This window comes from Podarcis melisellensis (genome assembly GCF_964234715.1).
Source record: "Podarcis melisellensis genome assembly, chromosome: Z".
In the NCBI taxonomy this organism is placed as follows: Eukaryota; Metazoa; Chordata; class Lepidosauria; order Squamata; family Lacertidae; genus Podarcis; species Podarcis melisellensis.
Window position 1 is genome coordinate 34,191,231 of NC_138547.1, and position 22,484 is coordinate 34,213,714.

General features: G+C 45.2%; 2 long non-coding RNA genes across 2 annotated transcripts in view; one reads left to right on the forward strand and one right to left on the reverse strand.

The window, feature by feature from the left end:
• LOC309362186 overlaps positions 1 to 22,484 on the reverse strand; it is a 61,771-nt gene that overhangs the window by 12,744 nt on the left and 26,543 nt on the right. The gene's annotated exons all lie outside the window — the stretch shown is intronic.
• On the forward strand, positions 7,526 to 20,556 carry LOC309362192. Its single transcript, XR_014164860.1, has 4 exons — positions 7,526 to 7,666; positions 12,417 to 12,504; positions 15,601 to 15,774; positions 20,396 to 20,556. It is a non-coding gene; the product is annotated as an uncharacterized lncRNA (long non-coding RNA).

Consider the following 22,484-nt stretch of genomic DNA (forward strand, 5'->3'; position numbering starts at 1 on the left):
CGCCGTCTTGCCCCTGGAGCTGGGTAGGTCAGTAACAAAGTCCAGTGCTACCCTCTCCCACGGCTGCTGTGGCGTTTCCAGCGGTTCCAACAATCCCGCCGGCTTCTGGTGTACTGGTTTGGACCTCTGACAGGTGTCACACCTGGCGACGTAATCCGCCACCTCTCCCCGCATCTGGGGCCACCAAAAGTCCCTGGCCACTAATTCTAGTGTCTTCTCCTTGCCGAAGTGGCCCGCACTGGGAGCGTCGTGCAATTGCTGCAGAACCTTTGCGCGCAGTTCGTCGTTAGGCACATAAAGGGCACCCTTGCGAGTTAAGAGTCCGTCCCTCAACTGGAACTCATCGCCGCTTTGCGACCCGTTGCGTAGCTCCTCCATCTTGGACTGTGCAAATTGATCCGCTTGCAACGCGCGTCGCACTGCGTCCAGGTCGACTGTGATGGCAGCGCACGCCCACGCCTGCGGTGCGAAAATGTGCTTCGCTGCAATTGGTGTCGTCTCCTCCAGGTATTGCGGTTTCCTGGATAGTGCGTCTGCTATAACATTTGAGTCCCCCGGGATGTATTCTATTTTAAAGTCGAAATCCGCAAAGAATTCTGCCCAGCGCATGTGTCTTTGGGTCTGCAGCTTTGCCGTTCGCCAATACTCTAAGTTCTTGTGATCCGTGCGGACCTGCACTGTGTGCTTGGCTCCTATGAGGAAGTGCCGCCACGCTTTGAAAGCTGCATGAATGGCCAACAGCTCCCTGTCCCATATGGTGTAGTTCCGCTCCGTCTTGCTGAGCTTCCGGGAGTAGAAGGCGCCCGGCCTCCAATTGCCTTGCGGATCCTCCTGCAGAAGGACGGCTCCCACCGCTCTGTCTGACGCGTCGGTTTCCACCCTCATGGGCCTGCCGGGATTCACGTGTAGTAGCTGCTCCTCTGAGGCGAAGAGGCTTTTAAGCTTCCGAAAGGAGCGCTCTGCCTGTTCCGTCCAAGCGAACTTCTTCTTCTTGGAACTGAGGGTGTCCGTGATTGCTGCCGTCTCCTTTGCAAAACCTCTGATGAATTTGCGATAAAAATTGGCAAATCCGATGAATCTCTGGACCTCCTTCCGATTGCGTGGGCTTTTCCAGTCCAACACCGCTTGGACCTTGACTCTGTCCATAGCCAGCCCTTCGTCGGACAGCTTGTAGCCAAGGAAGTCCACCTCCGTCACATCAAACTGGCATTTTTCCAACTTGGCGTACAGCCTGTGCTCCTTCAACCTCTGTAGGACTTCCTTTACATCCTTCTCGTGAGCTTCCGGCGATTCCGAGAAGATCAGGATGTCGTCGAGAAAACATACACACTTCTTGTAGAGGAGTCCCGCCAACACGTGATGCATAAATGCTTGGAAAACGTGGCTGCCATTTTGGAGACCGAACGGCATAACTCTGTATTCATACGTGCCTAGAGGTGTGAACATGGCAGTCTTCCACTCATCGCCCTTCCGGATGCGGATGAGATTGTACGCTCCACGCAAATCCAACTTGGTGAAGATCTTACCCTTCCTAACGGTCGCTAGGAGGTCATCAATCCTGGGCATGGGGAAGGCCTTGGGCTTAGTCAGCCTGTTGATGAACCGGTAGTCCACAACCAGTCTTTTTTGGGGCGTGTCCTTCTTCTTCACAAAGAAAACAGGACTGCCTCCCACTGCTTTGGATTCCCGGATGAACCCACGCTGCAGATTATGCTCTATGAAGTCCCTGAGCTCCTGCATCTCGTCCTCAGACATGGAATACAGCTTTGCAGTTGGCAGCTGCGCCCCCGGCACCAGGTCGATCGCACAGTCGTAAGGCCTGTGAGGCGGCAACTGGTCAGCTTCTTTCTCGCAGAAAACCTCCAAGAATCCTTTGTACTTGTGAGGCACTGCCTGCACCATGCCCAGTTGCAGCTGCTGCTCGGCCCCCTCCTCCTGATTGGTTTGGATGCAATGCTGAGCACAATACGATGAGCAGAAGGTGATTTGCCGCTGGTACCACGCTACAGCGGGACTATGCCTCTCCAGCCAACTCATGCCCAACACAATGGGCGTGTCTGACAGGTGGGTGACATTGAAGCTAATGACTTCTCGATGATTTCCAATTTGCATCACCATGGGAGGCGTCTGCTGCACAACTTGCCCTCCCAGCAATTTTCTGCCGTCCACTGTGACCACATTCAGAGGCGTCGTTGCAGGCAGGAGTGCCATGCTATGCTGCTTGACAAATTGTATTCCCACAAAATCCGCGTTGCTTCCCGAATCGATCGTGATGGGAACCTCCAGGGATTGTCCATTTGGCAGCTGAAGGGTTGCAGTGAGTTGCACTGCTGGCTTGGGTGGTAAAGGGTCTGTGCGTTGCAAGGATGCTGGGGACTGTTCTACAGATCCGCCTGGCTGAGCCCCAGTAGCTCCGCTTCCAGCCAGGCACTGTCGTTTCCCTGAGGCTGCTCTCTGTGCACCACTTCCGCTGCCACTGTTGCTAGAGCTGCAGTGTGCTTTTGGAGCCTCTGGGGGCACTCCTTGGCCATATGCTGTGCACTGTCACAGATGTAACATTTCCTGGTTCCTCTAGGAGGCTTCGCCTTCACTGCACCGGAAACAGGGGCTCTGGATGGTGTCTGAGCCCTAGCACCACCAATTTCCATCGGCTCTTCTCCTTGCCTCCCCAAGGGCGAAGGGTGCGTCCGGCTGAAGTCCCTGGGGACAAAAGGGGGGGTTCTCGCTGGTGCACGCGCCTGGGGTCCCTCCCCCTCGTGCCACGGACGCCCCTCATGTCGTATTCCAATAGCCAAAGCCCGTTGCACTAGGTCTTCTAGGGTCTGGGGTCTATCTCCCCTGGCGATCTCATCCTTGACGGGGGGGCTAAGACCTTCCCAGAAAAGATCTCTGGCGGGTTTACTATCCTTCTCCCAGCCCAATGCAGTCAGTAATGCAAAGAATTTAGAATGATATTGACGTACAGTGGCTTTGCCTTGCCGCAGTCCGTGCATCTGCTTGCGAGCAATATCCACATCCACAGAGGACTGGAAACAAGCATCCATCGCTTTAATAAACTCATCAGAATCGCGGCGGGCAGGGCCATCTTCGCGCCACAAATTGCGCAGCCAAGTCCTGGCCTCCCCATGCAGATGTGAAATTATGAACCCCACTCTCTCCTCCTCATCTTTAAAATCATGACGGAGCAAATGCAGTGCATACACGACATCTGCCCTGAAGTTAGGGTAGTCTTCTAGGTTGCCATTAAAGTGCGTAACTAGGGCGCCCCCCCGCCGTCCAAGTGCAACGCCCTCCGATCTGGACCCCGGAACCCCTGCCCTGCTTGCCTGCTCCCACCTTGTTCGCAGGTCCTGGCAAGTCTTGTCCAGTTCGTCATTCTTCTTCTGCGATGCAATGACTGCAGCTGTGAGTTCAGTAACCTGATTCCTCAGCGTAAGCAGCTGTTCCTCTGCGCTCATGGCTGCTCCCGTTGGTGAGCTTTGCAAAAAAAATTTTTTTGCGTTCTGTGGAGGGTACTTACTGTCAGAGCCACCCGTCTGGTCCCAGCTCACAAGAGACCCAATTCCAATCCGGTTTATTTACAGAAAGTCTTTATTGAAGATCATGGTTGCGTTTACATTCCATCTTTGTGACTCTACGTCTGTACCGTTAGATCGCTGAAGTACCCTCTTTGGTCATCGTCATCCTCCTCCTCATCTCTCTGGGATTCTTCCCCCTCGCTCTCTGTCTCCTCCCCCATCTGCTCTTCTCTCCCTGAAACCCTGACAGCGTATAAAAAATGTCACCTGTTGAGCTAATAACCTGGAATTTTGTATACATATTCTACCTGATGATATTTATGGACATGCCAAATTTAACCCAATCTGATAAAAAAAGAAGAAGTCATCAGAACATTTTAATGAAAACTATTGCTCAACTGTTTTCAGGCTTGTCAAAGAAAGCACACATTTATTTATTTCAAAATGTCATAAGCATCTGGATAGGCTTGTCTATACAAGAATGTCTCTAGCTGACAAGAGCAGAGTGAAGCCAGCTGCTTGATCTCAATAGGCAGGGAGTTCCAATGTGCAGGTGCCGCCACACTAAATGATCAAATGTGGAATGGGTATTATGCACCATCACCTGTAGTAGCACCAATTCCATCAATCAAAGCATTCTCAACATTGGTTAAGGCTATCTTATGTTGGCTCAAGCTCCACAAATCTGGCAAATTAGAATCTAAGGCTGCTGCCTCAACAGACATGCTTGCAGCCAGCAATGATGTTATGCTTGCTTACAACTTACTCTCAAACACACTGACACATTCCCTGGGGCTTTCAGATCCAAATCCAGATGGGGAGGATGAAGTACCTGAGACTAGCAAAGATGCCCCACATTGTTTTGGTCCTGTCTTGCCTTATGGACCCACTGAGCCTTATTGTATTGCTAGAGTGTATTGCACTTGTGACTTGATTCCTGCCTGTATGCTGATGTATGTTCTCACTCCCTCCCTCCCTCCATCTTTCACCCACTCTCTCACCCACTTCTGCCCACCCCAACCCCTCCACGCTGGACAAATTTCATCTCCACCAAACTCCAATGCACAGCTTGTTTGAAAAGGCAGAGCTCCTCAACTGTCAGAAAACCATATCTGATAAGGAACATCAAGGGCAAACAGGTAGGATGCACTCAAGATGCATTCCCAATTCCCAATAACCATCCCTGTAAATATAGTTAACAGCCATTAGTAACATATCATAGCTTTTGCATCTCATGCTCACTTTAGCCTATTTCCACAATCAGGGCAAGCCCACCAAAGTCCATTTCAAAGATCCTATTGCACAACAAAACCCAAATTCTCATATAGAGTGGCTACAAAAGTGTTCCAGTAAACAAATGGGAAAACATCTTGAAGGTTATGGTTCCTTTTGCAAGGAAAAATGGCAAGCCCGGGTACTCAATGCCCATATATCATTTCTGCTATATATTATATATATTTTCCCCTTCATGAACATAATCCATAAATGGTTTCCATATCAACAGAAATAAATCTCATTCTGTATTCTGCAGATTACTCTTTAATAAGTCTCCTTCTACGACAGATTGAAAATCCATTCTCTGTTGTCCTTCCAGTGCCTCAAGCTAATTCTCTCCTCCACCAATATAAAGCTCTGCTGTTTTCACTCTTCAAATGTCCTTTGGATCAGAGATATCATTCAACATTTATGAAAGATGTTAACCTTCCTGTCCTCAACCTTTCCCAGAACTCAGATGCAATCCCATCAGCTTCGTCTAACACTCCCTGACACTATTTGTCTGTGATTATATCCTAGATGTGTGTTTTTTAAAAAAATAATTCAAAGAATAAGCATCATTTGTAAACCAAGGTAGGAAAAAGAGGTACACAACCTCAGATGAAATTCATTCAGCACAACCTCTTGGATGTTCCTGATTCTTTGGTTCTCCAGTGTAAAATATTATTCTGTTAGACCAGAGATGAGGAACCTATGACCTTCCACATGTTGATGCAACTCCCATCATGACCATTGGCCTGCTGACTGGGGCTGACAGCAGCTACAGCCCAACAACATCTGAAGGACCACAGGTTCCCCATCCCTATAATAGGCCCTATGTGAGCATCTTTCCTCCAGGTTTCAATTTCATCTCTCTTTCGTTCGTCAGTGCCTGCTCCACCCATCTGTCCCTCAGATCCTGACTTTTCTAGCCTTCAGATCTCTTTCTAGTCCCTCAGATCTCTTCCCACTAGCCTTCATCTTCCCTGTTCAGCACAACTGTTACTGTCCTCTCTTCATTTCCACTGCACAGCCTTTCCTATCTCCACAGATTTGATTTTGCCAGCCAAAATGGCTTTTCATTTCCCTTACCCAAACCACACTGTTAGTCAATATTCTATAGCTGACAGCTTCACCAGAGCAGTTAGAATGTACATAAATGAATCTGTGGCTGGATTAACACTATTCTTCAGCAACAGGAAGGAACATCTGCACAACAGCACAACCTTGTGCTTGATATATATTAGGATACATTAACTGCCATATTCTGTTTCTTTCCTTGCAGTCATTGCAGTTTACAATTACAGGTTTTCCAGCAAATGCACACTACTACAGATATTATTATTTATTTGTTTAGCCAAAACTATTAAATATACATCTGAAGGGCAGGGGAAGATCACTGGCCTATGACTGCATTCATAGTATCAAAGGGTTACTAGTCTGTGTAAAGCTCAACAAGTTTGAGGTGCCCCTCTAAAAAAAGCTCAACAACTTTGACCTGCCCCCCCAAAATAAACAGTCCTTTTGAATATTCACCAGTATTTTAGTAAACATTCCTCCTAATATACACATCTTTGTATGCAAGTTTGGCTAGTGTGCATATTTTTTAAAGCAATCTTACCTAATAATGCATTCTTGCATGCCATTTATTTGACTGGAGAAGAGCATCTCAGAATTCAGAAAAGTGCAGCTTTTCAAGCACATCTGCATTTTCATTCGCCTATTGTTTCAGGAAGGGGAAACAGAATTTCTTCCCCCATCCCTAACTATGGACATTGACGTCAGAATGTTAGATAGCCTCATTGCCACACAGCTCTTCAAGTAAGCTTCTGGGCTGACAACTCTCGAACCCTAATTACTATATATCTGATTGATTGATTGATTGATTGATTGATATGCTTCCCTTCATATGAAGATCTCAGGGGAGTTCACAGCATTAAATACAGAATAAAACCACAAAGAACATAATAAGAATACAAACAAAACAATAATTCCCCCCTCGCAGAAAAATACCCACATTTAAAAGGACATAGACGGTTAATCAGCCCAAGGCCTAATTGAAGAGGATGTATAATGAAAGCAACAAACCGCCCTGGGGAGAGCCACTTTTAACAACATGCCTTTAAGCATGTGTTTTGCACATTCTACTTCTCTCTTGTTTCATGTTCCTCCCCTACAAAGGGAGAAAGATAGTGTTATGAGTTTGTGGGTGTCAGACCACTGTGAATTCCTGGACCAATAAGTGTTCTTATTGGGATGTTAAATGGGGTGCCAGACACCTACAATCCCTGGGCCTAGCAAATGTTAGATCTAATTAGCACAAATCCTGGGTAACCACCTGGAACCCCTGGAATCTTGCACAGCTTGGAGAATTTGGGTGGCGTGCAACAATATTATCTCTTCCCCAAACACCAAAATAAAGGTTCATGCAAAAAGAAGGGCAGAGCAATCATAAACTACTCTAGTTATGCAGGAGTAGACACACAGCCACATCATGCCCTATCCAATGTGTGCTCGGCTCCAAAAGGGAGGGAGAAAGCACAGAAGCAGATAAAAAAAGATGTTAAAATGACAGACACGCCTCCTCCCTCAATTAGGGGCTGGGTCAGCAGTGATGCCCACATGCCACCGATACACAGAGGGAGCCAGTGAAGTCATGATGGAGACACACCCTTGCATCACAATGTTCACAACAATGCCACAGTACAGGGGTGGGTGGTGCTCACTGGGACTGTTAGTGAGGAAAGCAGGGAACTCAACAGTAGGTGGAACCAGATCCAATGATAGGAAGAAACAACTATTTTGTCCATGCCTTCTACCCTGCAGAGGCAGCACTGAGAATAAGGAGTAGGGAGCTGGCATACAGTTCCGCCCACTGGAGCTCTAAAAAGGAAGTAAGACAGGGGGCACACAAGCTGAGAGCAGTGGGGCAGGGCACTCTTCCCCCTAAGAGACCAACCCTTGAAACAAGTTTGAATTCTCTCGTGCTGCTCTCAAAAACTGTTTTAGGAGACCAGTACACACACGGAGGAGGAAGGGGAGCCCAAAAAAAACATTGCACCCACAAAGCTCCCTAGGAACAACACCTGCAGAGAGCATACATAGTCCGTCTGAGCAAAGGACTCAAGATCCAGCTAGGAAGGGAAATACTCTTTTTATAAGCCACCAAAAAACAGGCAAGGAGGGCAGCTACAGACCCACACAGACAGCATTCCATCCATGACTCCATCCTACTTCTGCCATTATGTTGCTGTAGCCTCACTGGTGGAATTTCTCCCCTGGTAGGGCACTGTGCCAGTGGATCTAGAGTGTTCTGGTGGTGTATCTGTTATGGCAGTGGCATATCTTCATTTCCACCAGCACTGAAGGACCTTCTTATAAATGAGTCTTATGAATCTTATAACCTCTCACCTGAGAGATCTTCAGTACAGACTTTAGGCTCACACTGCAGAGCAGCTGAGCTTATCTACGCTATGACAATTCTGCCCAACTTCCTCACCAAATATATTGGGCCATAGAATTTCCACCTGTACAGATCCCCTATTGACACTCTCTATAATTATTGTAACCCTCACATTACACCATAGATTAATAGATCCAATTTCTAAGAAAGAGGCCATTTAAACAAGGCAAAATGATGAAACTCAAAAGAGGAAAAAGTCTTTAGTCTTTAGAAGAAGTCTTTAGAAATAGCAGAGACCTGACATGCTAAATGAATGTTACTTGTGTCAAGTTGTTTATTTAAATGCATCTATTTAAAACATTTAACTAGGAATTTACCACTGAGATTAAAGGAGTTACATATATTTAGCCTAGAGGAACAACATGATAACATTTAAACATCTAGCAGGCCATGTTTTAAATGAAGGAAGAAAAAGAACTGAGAGTGTTAGTAAGACTGGGCTGATGGGGGGGGGGAGTGCAAGTCCACATTGTGCTTTGTTGTCCTCTTCTGGCAGAGCTAACAGCTTGTGCTGAGGGCCTTAGCAGGTCTAAGGTTCCATCCACACTTAACATTTACTCTATGCTTTTTACTTTATGCTTTTAAAGCTCTGTGTCTGAACACACACACACACACACACACACACACACCGTGCTTTCCGCACCAAACTCTCTCTTTAATGCTAAATCAGAACAAACAGCAATTTGGGTTTTCTGCTGCACAAAAGGTAGTTTGGAGTGATGAGCTGCTTGCTGATACAGGGAACAAGAAGGATGTTGTAATGTGTCTTGTAATGTGCTTTATTTTGGTGTTTGGGGAAGAGATAATATTGTTGCACGCCACCCAAATTCTCCAGAACACTTATTGGTCCAGGAATTCACAGTGGTCTGACACCCACAAACTCATAACACTATCTTTCTCCCTTTGTAGGGAAGGAACATGAAACGAGAGAGAAGTAGAATGTGCAAAACACATGCTTAAAGGCTTGCCTGAATTGAGATTATGCAGATATATAGGTGCCTCTGGCTTTTGTGTGGCTGGAATGTAGTCTACTGTACAAAGGTAAGAGTCACATCTGTTGCTTGACTTACTTTTGCCTCTGGCTCCACGCAGTGCTGGCATGAGACATCCAGAAGTTTGCCTGTGAAGTTATGGGGCTGTTGGATTGAAAAAGGTTTCCCACTCCATCTTGCAGGATAGAACAGCCTTTGCCAACCAGATGCTTTGGACTACACTTCCCATAAAAAGTGGTGTTGGGGGATGAGTGTTCAGACCCCTGGGCTCTCACTTGCGGGGTGCCTCAGGGTTCCATCCTCTCCCCGATGCCTTTTAATATCTATATGAAGCCACGGGGAGAGATCATCAGGGGGTTTGGGCTGGGTGTCCATCAATATGCAGATGATACCCAGCTCTACCTCTCTTAAATCAGAACTAGTGAAAGTGATGAAGGTCCTGTGTGAGTGTCTGGAGGCAATTGGAGGATGGATGGTGGCTAACAGATTGAGGTAGAATCCTGACAAGACAGAAGTACTGTTTTGGGGAGGACAGGGGGCGGGCGGGTGTGGGGGACTCCCTGATCCTGAATGGGGTAACTGTGCCCCTGAAGGACCAGGTGCGCAGCCTGGGAGTCATTTTGGACTCACAGCTGTCCATGGAGGCACAGGTCAATTCAGTGTCCAGGGCAGCTGTCTACCAGCTCTACCTGGTATGCAGACTGAGACCCTACCTGCCCACGGACTGTCTCGCCAGTGTGGTGTATGCTCTGGTTATCTCCCGCCTGGACTACTGCAATGTGCTCAATGTGAGGCTACCTTTGAAGGTGACCCGGAAACTGCAACTAATCCAGAATGCGGCAGCTGGACTGGTGACTGGGAGCGGCTGCCGAGACCATATAACACCGGTCCTGAAAGACCTACATTGGGACCCAGTACATTTCCAGGCACAGTTCAAAGTGTTGGTGCTGACCTTTAAAGCCCTAAATGGCCTCAGCCCTGAAGGAGCATCCCTACCCCCATCGTTTGCCTGGACACTGAGGTCCTCCTCTGAGGGTCTTCTGCTGCTTCCCTCATTGTGAGAAGCGAAGTTACAGGGAACCAGGTAGAAGGCCTTCTCAACAGAAGTGCCCTCCCTGTGGAACACCCTCCTTTCAGATGTCAAGGAGACAAAGAACTATACAATTTTTAGAAGACTTCTGAAGACAGCCCTGTATCAGAAAGTTTTAATGTTTGATGTTTTATGAAGTTTTATATATTCTCTAAGCCACCTAGAGTAGCTGGGGAAACCCAACCAGATGGGCAGGGTATTATTATTATTATTATTATTATTATTATTATTATTCCCTAGCCAACATGGCTGTATGATGATGGGATTGTCATGAGACATTCTTGTTGGCTAAGGACGGAGAATGTAATCCTGCAGGTGTCGCTACAGCTTCCATTATTCCTGACTATTGACCATGTTAGCTGTGGTTGATGGAAATGGGGGTCCACCAACATCTGGAGGGCCAAAGATTCCCCATCTCTCATGTAGATGTTGCTAAAGTTTTGTTTTTGTTTTTTACTTGATCCAGATTAGACACCGTTCCAATCTGTCACTTTTACTGCAGTTCCTCTTGCCTTTGTTTCCATGACATGCACGCACAACCCCCCCCCCACAAAAAAACCTACACAACTCATTTGCTTAAATTCCCTTTCATGATATTTAAGAAATTATGCCCCACTTTTTGAGAAAACTTCTCTACAAAGCAGCTTACAACCATATTCAAAATCACAACAATATTACTGTATATAACAATCATAACATTTATAGCAAGAAGTACTGGTCATGATGGCTATATGAAAGGTTTGTGCATGGACCTCAAGATTTGCTTATAATTTGTATCTATTACTGAGTCATTCTGTGCTCTCTCCACTTCAATCTGGGTTCCCACTTCCAAGTCGCTCTGTATAGAACAACGCTTTCTATTCACTACAGTGCAGAATCTAAAAATAGCTTTAACCACTTTCCCCCTTTGGGTTCAAGTGGATGAGATTTGCAGGAGGAGGAGCCCTTCCACAGTGGACTAAGCCAGCAAAATTGCATGCAGATAACATCCAAAGGTTTCCATGCAGATCACTTTTACAATTGTTTTAAAACAGAGGGAAAGTCTATATTTTTTTCATTTTCTGCCAGAATTAGGTGCAGTTTGTAGGCATGGTCATCCTTATGAATCTGCTCGGCCATTGTGTACAAAGGATGTTTGATTAGTTGGCCTTTGGCTGTTAGATCCAGCAGTGCTTTTCTTAGGAATTCTCTTGACGAGATGGGGATGCTATTTAAAGCCAATGCTACAAGATGAGGCTTCACAGCCAATCTTGCCAGAGAGGGAGAGAGATATAACTCCCTCTTTTTTTCAGAAGCGGATTGAATCCCCACCCCATATTCAGCCTAAATTAAACACTTTTCTCTTTTCAGGGCTGCTCCAAACTTTATTGAAGAGGGATTAGGTGCAGAAATCCTTAAGTATATTATTTCAAAATTAATTTAAAATATTGAAACAGAGTGCTCCAACTTTTTTGTTCCATAATTTTAATTTATGTGGTTAAATTATTATTTTTCAATAATTATCAATGGATTATGCTCTGACCAAAAGAAAACACTACCCTGCACATTCAACAGAAACAACAAGTTTCACCCTTAGATTGTTATTTTTTGACCCTGGTCCCTCTTGGCAGATTTGCTTAGGAATTAATAAATAAATGGATTAGCAGTGTATGTTTACTCAGAATCTAGTTCCATTGTTGTTATATGGGGCTTATTCCCAGGTTAGTGTATATTCACACACACACACAAGTATCTCTTATAACTCAACCATTGGCCCTTTTCTTGGTATGTATCGGGGTGGGGAAAGAGAATTTACATTCTGCTGTGGTTACTTGTATTGCACGCAGCATTCTTTAATTTAGAGAGAAAACTGGATTTCCACGGCTGCACTCACACCGGTGCCGTTATGAAATGCTATAACTTAGCAAACACTATGCATAACTTACTACAGATCAAGGCCTTTCATCTTGTAGATTGCAATCCAAATCATGCTGTAAGTGTGTTTGTCATTCCCCACAGAAGCAGTTCATTTTATTCTGGGGGAAACAGAAGGGGAGGGGGAAGGAAAACCCTGCCATTTTCTGAGCCACATACTGAGTTTTGCATGGCTTTCTTTGCAGAAGTGCTCACACGGTTCATTAAGGAGAGACTATAGTACTGGGGAGGGCCCGGAGCTCAGCAACTGAGAACCTGCTTTGCATGCATAAGGTTTGTCTAATCTATGGAATCATTGGTTAAAAGGATTCCTTGTAGACAGGGCCGAAAAAGTCCTGGCAGTGTAGGATTTTTCTATCATAGATTTTTATTGATTTTCATACAATTTAACAAATTCAGTTCAGTTTCCATACTATAGTCCCTTAGCATTTTGACTTCCCATCCTCACTTCCATGATGTTTCTGTTCAAATCATTTTATCTACTGCCTTAAATAGAATACTTATTTCTGTAACATATATTCTCCATTACATTTTTTTTTTTATCATTCTCATTTCCAGTCCTGCCTGCAATTTGGTTTAGTTATACTGTAATATTTTCTTAGGTAATCCGAAAAGGGTCTCCACTCTTCCACAAACCTTTCAATTTTTTGGTCTCTTATTTTTGCCATCAATTTCATCATCTCCATATAGTCCAGTGTTTCCCAAAGTGGGTGACCTTGCAACTAGTCGAGATAAGACTAACTGCGAGAGTTTCCTCTTCCTGAGAACTTCCGGAGAACTCAATAGGCAGGAGGATAGTGAGGGCAAAACAAGACATAATTGCTTCTGCTTGGCACTGTCCCTATCTCCACCTACTGTTTGGGGTTCCTGCCTTCCACCCTACCAGTCCCAATGGATACCAGACACCAATGGAATCTGGTGACCTGCCAAAATCATGAAGTAAACAGACCAATAGTACTTGGTAGTGCCATGCAGACATCCAGTGAATGTTTCTGTGGAGGGTGAGGACAGAATTGTGGCTAGTGTCCCTGATTTCCACATGGTCAATATGCACATTATATACACATAGGTTCTCTCTGTAAAATCTGCAAAGGACAGGGTCCCCAATGGTACATTATTCAGTTCAGCATGATGGCAATCAAAGTGGTGACGGAGGAACCAGTCCCAATTCCTGCCCACAAATTCACCGGATCTCTGCACAAGGCTACTAAAAGGCAATACTGTGTCACACTGGGGGACAGGGGGTGGGCAGGTGTGGAGCATTCCCTGGTCCTGAATGGGGTAACTGTGCCCCTGAAGGACCAGGTTCACAGCCTGGGTGTCATTTTGGACTCACAGCTGTCCATGGAGGTGCAGGTCAATTCAGTGTCCAGGGCAGCTGTCTCCCAGCTCCACCTGGTGTGCAGGCTGGGACCCTACCTGCCTGTGGACTGTCTCACCAGAGTGGTGCCTGCTCTGGTTATCTTCCGCTTGGACTACAGCAATGTGCTCTATGAGGGGCTACCTTTGAAGGTGACCTGGAAACTGCAACTAATCCAGAATGCGGCAGCTAGACTGGTGACTGGGAGCGGCCGCCGAGACCATTTAACACCGGTCCTGAAAGACCTACATTGGCTTCCAGTACATTTCCAGGCACAGTTCAAAGTGTTGGTGTTGATTTTTAAAGCCCTAAACGGCCTTGGCCCAGTATAGCTGAAGGAGCGTCTCCACCCCAATCTTTCTGCCCGGACACTGAGGTCCAGCGCCGACGGCCTTCTGGTGATTCCCTCTCTGCAAGAAGCAAAGCTACAGGGAACCAGGCACTGGGCCTTCTCGGTAGTGGCGCCCGCCCTGTGGAACGCCCTCCTATCAGATGTCAAAGAGATAAACAACTACCTGACATTTAGAAGACATCTGAAGGCAGCCCTGTATAGGCAAGTTTTTAAAGTGTGACATTTTAATGTATTTTAAATCTTTGTTGGAAGCCGCTCAGAGTGGCTGGGGAAACCCAGCCAGATTGGCGGGGTGCAAATAATAAATTATTATTATTATTATTATTATTATTATTATTATTATAAAAAATAACATCATCAGAAGAGGAGACTCAGTCGTACAGAGCCCCTCTTGCATTACAGTATGTACCCCGCAGCCATGGAGGAGAATCCCATCACAGATCCCAGGAGCTTGTTGGGGAGTCTCTTAAGGTACTGGCCCTAGGATATAGCCCGTTTTAATGCTCTGCCCTCCATAGTCCTGAACAGACGCCCTCTTGCTCCAGACTCTGCACAGTCAAACCTGGTTTTCTAAAGCAGCAGTGGTAACAGAAAGCCTGAAGTGAAGCCCAAACCAAAAGATGCAGCACTTGACTCATAGCCTGAATTCTGTCCTGGAGGAGAAATCATGAATCTCTAGATCTAAGCTAGGATGGAATAGCAGTGCCTTTCACACTGAATGGATATCACCGGTGACGCATCTTTCTGGATGCTTGGCTGGACAGTTCCTGTGCCGTCTCAGCAATCTACTGGCCTCAGCTGTAGATAGGGAATCTGAGTCTTTCAGCCCCAACACTGACGGTGATTAGACAGACACCATGATAAGTTCAGTCTCAGTGGTGTGGCTCTCTAGTAAATGAAGTACTCCCATCAATTTTGCTACCATCTTCCTTTGTCAGAGGAGAATAAGCACAGTAAACAAGTTTCTGCAGGGTAAGAAAGGACCCACTTTAACAGCAGCAGCGAAGAACAAAAATTAATGCAAGAAACTCATACAGCATATGTCATTGTCCAGTCTTGGCACCAAATTTCCTTGAACAAATTTCAGCTAAGCATGCCGACTGATAAATCCATGAGCATAAAGTGTAAATCTCTCACTCCAAGAGCCTATCTCGCCTAACACCACCCTGTTTATTGCCTATGTACTGCAGTTGCTGCACAACACTGTACCCACTTAGCATAACAATTCCATATTTCAAATCCAACTGCAGGTAACACTAATTACAAGAGAATGTTGTTTGGCATCTGCATTGAATGTATTTGTAAGCCTAACACAGAATTATCCATGAATGTTAAAAGATCTGTTGCTTATTAATGAGTGCAACACCCGTTCTATTCAATATTTTTGGACATGTTTTGGTCCAGCTTTCAAAAACTGAATATATCAGTCTTACAAATGCTGGCTCTGCTGCTACAGATGTTGTCAGCCAACAGAACTGGGAGGGCATTGGGGTGGGGGATAGAGGGACGGTGCTGGCAAAAGCGGAAGATTTTTTTATTGTAAAACTGCGTAGAAAAATGATGAATTGTCTTTGTGATATGTACACAGGAAGGAGGAGGGCAAATGCTTTTGGCAGCCAAGTTAGATCTCGTTTTCTCCTCTTTTCTCTGCTAATAGATGCGAAATGGCTCGTGCCATTGTCCAGTCTTTTGAGGATAAGATGACTGCACTGTCAGATTTTTATCCCCCACTGATGACTCCTTTTTCTAAAGTGGGAATACGGAGAACAAATTTCCCTTTAGATCTCTGTCGGTGGAGTAAGGCTCATGTATTCCCCAAGGATGGACTCAGGTAGCATTAAAACCATAAGCCCCTTGCTTTCTAGATATGGGATGGACCTTGAGGGGATTGAAGGATACACACAGGTGTAGGAAGTAGGTCAAATGGATGAAATATTTGATCATAGAACTGGAAGGGATCATGGAGGTCATGTAGTCCAGCCCCCTGCTAAATGCAGGATCTGCAAATGGGATGAAACTACAGCCGGTTTTGGAAACCTTTGGCGCTCTAGATGCTGCTGAACTACAACTCCCATCCTTACCAACCATCTCCCACACCTGGACTACAGCATGCCTGACAGACACCCACCCATTATCCCTGACCATTGGCTATGCTTGCTGGGACTTATAGTACTTGCAGTCTCACAACATCTGGAGGGCCACAGGTGCCCGATCCCAGATTTAGATAACACCATGTATATATCTGCATTGGAAATGTTCTGAGGACCATGTATAGCACCCTATAGATCAAAGAATGTGCCATTCTTCTCTGTGCAGCTGCCTCTTTGTCCACACCAGGCACTCTGGCAGGAGACACCCTGCTGCGTGTGCAGCTGCCTGCTCCCATACGGGGGCCTTGGCAGGTGAATCAGGAGCAACCCCAGGGCAGAAGCAGCCAAGGGGCCAACCAGTGCAGCAGTGGGCCAATGTGTATGGTGGCAGGGCCAGCCATGGTGCAAGAAGCATGTGGCTCGCCATCCTGAGACACCAAAGGGGGCAGGCAGAGAGAGGGGGATGTATAGGCAGGGAAGGGCCCCCAAGAGATGCATGTGCTGCATGTTGCTGCCAGAAAAGGGAGCCACCTCCCTCCCAACCTCACAGCACCTTTGGGACCACTGCGGTCCAGTTGTGCCCTTCAGAATTTCTGCCTGGGGTGATGTCCCCTACTGCCTCTCCATGCTACGCCTCTGCAGTCAACCAAAGTACTAGGAAAACCAATCAAAGAACTGGACAACTTGGATGATAGCTCTCTGAATGACTGTTAGCAACAACAGGTAAAAAGGAACTCTAGTTGGAGGGGGGGAATTGGAGAGGGCTGGTGCCCTTATGTTTGTGAACTTCACTGGATGCTAAATGGATTATCTCTCTACAGCAAGTCAGCATTCCACGGCATGTAGGACACTCTGTCTTCATTGGGCTGTTCTTGATATTCCCCCATTAAGTCCCCCGCCCCACCCCGCTAAAGATTTTTGTACTTTTGAAAATCTTGAGGTTGCCCTAAGATGGCTGATACCTCCCTCTTGTTTATGGGTGATGCCATTCTGGCTACATAAGGAATGGCACTCACAGCCTAGACATCAGAAACAGATAGAAAGGTGATAAACAGAGCTCATATTTAAAGCCTCATGAGATCCATCAGTGAGAATCCAGGATATATGACATCACACCAGCCAAGGATATATGGCTACAATATCTTTTGACACAGTCTTCCGAACTACTTATGAGTGGAGACTGCATAGAGTAACACCTGGTTGCTAACACACAATTGTTGCTCAATAAAGCAGTAGTGAGTCTAGTATGAGCAGTAATGACACAGAAGAAATAGAAGAAATGGCAAGTTTACCTGAATGCTTCTATCTGGCTGTCAAAAGAAAAAAAAATCTGAAAAGGAGCTGTGATGTTTATAGCATTCACTGTCTGTGATGTTAGCTGTAGAAACAGCAATGAGAGGAAGAAAGTGGTGTGAAAATACAGATACAAGGGAATGTTTACAGCAGATTTTTTCTCCAACACAAAATAAGGGCCAAAATAATATCTGAAATAAGAGCACTGCCTGTTGTATGAAGGCAGCTCGTCTTCCTTATGCTCCCTGATCGCACTCTTAACCCCTTAGAAGGCCCAGGAGTGGATTGGTTTGTATTGGAGGTCGGATGTGGGTGGGGAAAGCCATTTCTTTGCAAAAGAAGGAAAGAAATTACACAGAGATGCCAGGCATTAAAAAAATTATTGAGCCAATTACAGCACTACTTAGTACAAAAAGAAAGAGGGAAGGAGCAAAATGGACAAAATTAATCATGGATGCATTTGACCCACAATGCTTGTAATGAGTATTTAAACACTCCTTTTGAGAAGAACAGGGGAGGGAGAGAAACAAGCAAAAAAATAAAAACCCCAACTCCACAAAAAACTGGTTATACTAAAAAGCCAATTCTGGAACTTGAATTATTATTTCCTTTTCTGTAATTAATTTTAGCCTAGAAGAGACATTAAATACTGCTTCACAACCTAAATACATTGTTTGGGAGAGCTCAGAATGGAGACATTATTTCCCAGTTATTCTTTTTCATTCTGACTCAACACAGATATTTATTTATTTAATCCTAAAGCAATAGGTATATAGAGAAAAAAGATAAAGTATAGGGGTGGTGAATCTTCCCACTTCTGGTGGGAGGCTCCCACTAGCACAGGGAATGGGAAAATTGTCCCTGCCTTACAGGGCTCCTGATCTGAGTTCTCTGGCTCCTTATATCAGAACCCGCACATCACACATTCAGGCACATGGTGCTAATTGGATAGACTTCATCCTGGATATACAGTGGTACCTCGGGTTACATACGCTTCAGGTTACAGACTCTGCTAACCCAGAAATATTACCTCGGGTTAAGAACTTTGCTTCAGGATGAGAACAGAAATTGTGCAGCAGCGGCGCAGCGGTAGCAGGAGGCCTCATTAGCTAAAGTGGTGCTTCAGGTTAAGAACAGTTTCAGGTTAAGAACAGACCTCCAGAACAAATTAAGTTCTTAACCCGAGGTACCACTGTAATTTCATTCTGATCTCTGCACTAAAGGGGATTTTAGAAATGCATATCTGTTTATCAACAAAATATTTCCAACTGAGGAGTTTAGAAAACTCTATGTGTCCTCAGTGCTAAAATAGATGTTACTTTCATAGTGTGATTAGGTAAAGGTGAAGGACCCCTGGACAGTTAAATCCAGTTAAAGGCGACTCTGGGGTGTGGCACTCATCTCATTTTTCAGGCTGAGAGAGATGGTGTTTGTCCACAGACAGCTTTCCAGGTCATGTGGCCAGCATGACTAGACCACTTTTGGCAGAAAAGGACAACATGACAGAAGCAAGAGTGCACCAAAACATTGTTTACCTTCCTGCCACAGCAGTATCTATTTATCTACTTGCACTGGTGTGCTTTTAAACTGCTGGGTTCGCAGAAGTAGGGACAGAGGAACAGGAGCTGACCCCGTCATACATATTCTAACTGCTAACCTTCCAATCGGCAAGCCCAAAAGGCTCCGTGGTTTAGACCACATCGCCACAGCAACTATATCAAGAGATGCTTTTAGTAGGCACAAGAGGTGGGTGCAACTTTCAATGGAACTATATCACGGGGGGGGGGTGTTAACCCTTCCTTTCTCCAGCTGGGGCATTTTGGTGCTGGGAGATTGGGAAGTGCCTGGACCATTTAAAAAATAGAACCTTTGACTGAGTCCCCCTAGAACTAGGGCTGAGCCAAGGAATTTTGGAGCTTGAGGCAAAAGGCAAGATGGCGTTTTCTCTTCCCCTTTCCATAATGCTGAAGCTTATTGGACTGGCAGTTGAATCTTACTTTAACTCTGGTTATCAGGCAATGCCTAAGCAGCTGCCTAGCTTAGGTGGTGTTTGGCAAGCTGAACAGCCTACATAGCTCTGCCTTCCAACACAGGTGAATGACTTAGGAAGGATGGCTGGGGAAGGAAGTGAACCTCTGCTACTTCATGCCTCCACAAACCTGCTTCCTGAGGCAGCAACTTCCCTCTAGTCTTGACTGTAGTACCTCAAGGACTGCCTCTGCCCCATATGAACCAACCTGGACCCTGTGATCATCTGAGGCCCTTCTTCATGTACCTTCAGTCAATGCAGTCAAACCAACAATGCAAGGATATTTTATAAGTTGTGTGTCCTTGTTTCTCGATTTGATCCTTTTACATGGTTTTGTATGTTTTGTGGAATTTTATGTATTGCGATTTGCTGTTATTTTTCTTGATTTTAGATTAGTCATTCTTTATTGTAATTGATAAGTGTAAACTGTTTAATTATTATTTGCTGGTGTTTAACTTTACTGTTTACCAATAGATTTTAATAGATTATTGAATATTGCTTTATTTGATATAAGTTTATTTTAAAGTTATTGTGACCTTTTTATATTGGATCAGATTGTTACTATTAATGTTTGGTGTTTTATTGTGTTTTTATGTGTGTTGGAAGCTGCCCGGAGTGGCTGGGGCAACCAAACCAGATGGGCGGTCGATAAATAAATATTATTAATTATTATTATTATTATTATTACTACTACTACTACTATTCTTTTTTCTAGGTAGGCACATGATAGGAGCTAAATCTCATATAGCTTCCCTGTAATATTGCTAGAGAGAACTCTGAGAGACACTCCCATTGTGCCCTGATGGGGGAGAGTGTAGCCATATAAAAGCTCACATGTCTGGGCACTTCCTCTTTGCTCTTTCACCTCATGTAGAACATACGCTAAGTCTAAGCCACAGCTCTGACTCCATTTTAAACTAGACCAAAGTATGTCTTTGTAACTGGATTACCATTTTAAGCCTGCCTGAACAACGCTGCTGTTACCTGTTACTCTTCAACAAGTATTCTGAGTGAGCAAATGTTATTTTTTCCCTTTCAAGGGTTGCCATATTTCAAAGAGCAAAAAAGAGGACACATTTGCCGACTTCTGCTTTTAGCTATGGATTGCTATGACGACTCTCATTTTACAAACCAATGAAAAAGAGGATGCGTCCTGGAAAAAGAGGATAGATGGCAACCCATAGAGGACATAAACTTTACAGAAGGCACTGAGTTAAAAAATATATATGAGGGGGGTATTTAGTGCAATAAGGGGGGGACCTCTGGGAATGGTTGCTGCATATGTTCTGCTGAAAAGTGAGAAATTAACCCCCTAAAATGTGGGTACATGCACACCTCTCTGTATTGCAGCTATGAGTCTTTGCCGAGGGTATTATTAACTTGGACCGTGTCCTGTGTACAGGAGAAAAGTGACAAACTGGATACTTGCGATCAGCATTAAAATTCTGGGTGGCTGTTAAAGTGTTTTGGAGACAGAGAGCGAGACAGAGAAAATATACTTTACAGGATATGAAACAGCTGCCCTTCAGCTGGTGTCCCTCACAGATTGCATCTATCGCTTACAGATTTCACAGATTACATTTGTGATGCATGTTACCCTGGGAAGTCAATCTGACCAGACAACACGAGAGGCTTAAATTCAGCCCAACTTTATTCTGTCTGGTTTTATAGAACCTAAGTGAAATATTGCCACTAACTGGCCAAAAAAAAAAAAAAAGGTTTTCCCATGACCCAGTGATAGAAAAATGATTGAGAACTCTCAGCTTCTTGATACGATGTTGTCAGCCTCCCCTGAACAGTTAATCAAACTTTTAATTGGGGAGGGGGGCAGACAATCCGCTCACTGAAAGTACACATGAGATTGCCACATTCAGCTGTTTTATAAAGGAGCTCTAGGAAGAATGCTGATGGGGTGGTGACAAAATTCAGTTCACATTTAAAGGCGACCCTGGCTAATTAACATTTTCCAAAACAGTAAATGAGCCAAAGCATAGTCAGCCAATGAAATTTACATAGCTACAAATTTTGCAATGCAGTTCTCCAGCCAAGTAAATGATATACTAGGGTAAAGTGTGCATATAAATGTATGTATTAATGAAAAGAACATACAAAAATGCACTATATTAGGTGACACAGGGCTCTGCCCCTGCTCTCTCTGCTCGGCAACCCCCTCTGCTAACTCTCCACACTTTACATCTCAAACAAAAAACTGGCAGCACCATTCACGACCAGCAACCTCCCACAGCACCAGTCACCCCCATCTGTCCCTCACCTGACATCACAGTAACATCAGGCGATGCTTCCCTTTGAAGCCCCAATTCCTGGGACTTCAAAGTGAGACATGGGGCTTTTACACAGTGCTTTGTAAACACCCTCCTAAGGAGATGCTTACAAAGAGCTTTCAAGCTTCACTGCAGGTTGGATTGGGGGAGCAGGATGCACATCAGCAAACTAACCATGTCTGAATGGAGCTGGGGGAGGCACTCCTCTCCCTGCTGCAGGCTGGGTGAAAGATCCGCTGGACAAAGGTTCTCCCCACCCCTCACTAGGTGAGTTTCATGGCTAGGGAGGGGCAAGCACTTTGGCCAGCAGGTTGCTAAACTGCTGGGTCAAGGTCTCCTCAGCCATCCATTAAGGAGGTGAAGGTTATCACATAGCAGGGAGACTTATGTGGAAATGCAGAAAAGTGAACATGATGGGGGGGGGGGAGAGAAACAAAGACCGCCCCCCTGCACCGTATATTTAAAGTGCTATTACAGTGGTACCTCGGGTTACATACGCTTCAGGTTATATATGCTTCAGGTTCTGCTAACCCAGAAATATTATCTCAGGTTAAGAACTTTGCTTCAGGATGAGAACAGAAATCGTGCAGGCGGCAGCGGGAGGCCCCATTAGCTAAAGTGGTGCTTCAGGTTAAGAACAGTTTCAGGTTAAGAACAGACCTCTGGAACGAATTAAGTACTTAACCCGAGGTACCACTGTAATACCACTTTAAACTGTCATAGATTCCCACAAAGAATCCTGAGAGCTATAGTTTGTTAAGTATTCTCTAAGGATTCTTAAAGGCAAAGGGACTCCTGACCGTTAAGTCCAGTTACGGACAACTGGTGTTTGTCCGCAGACAGTTTC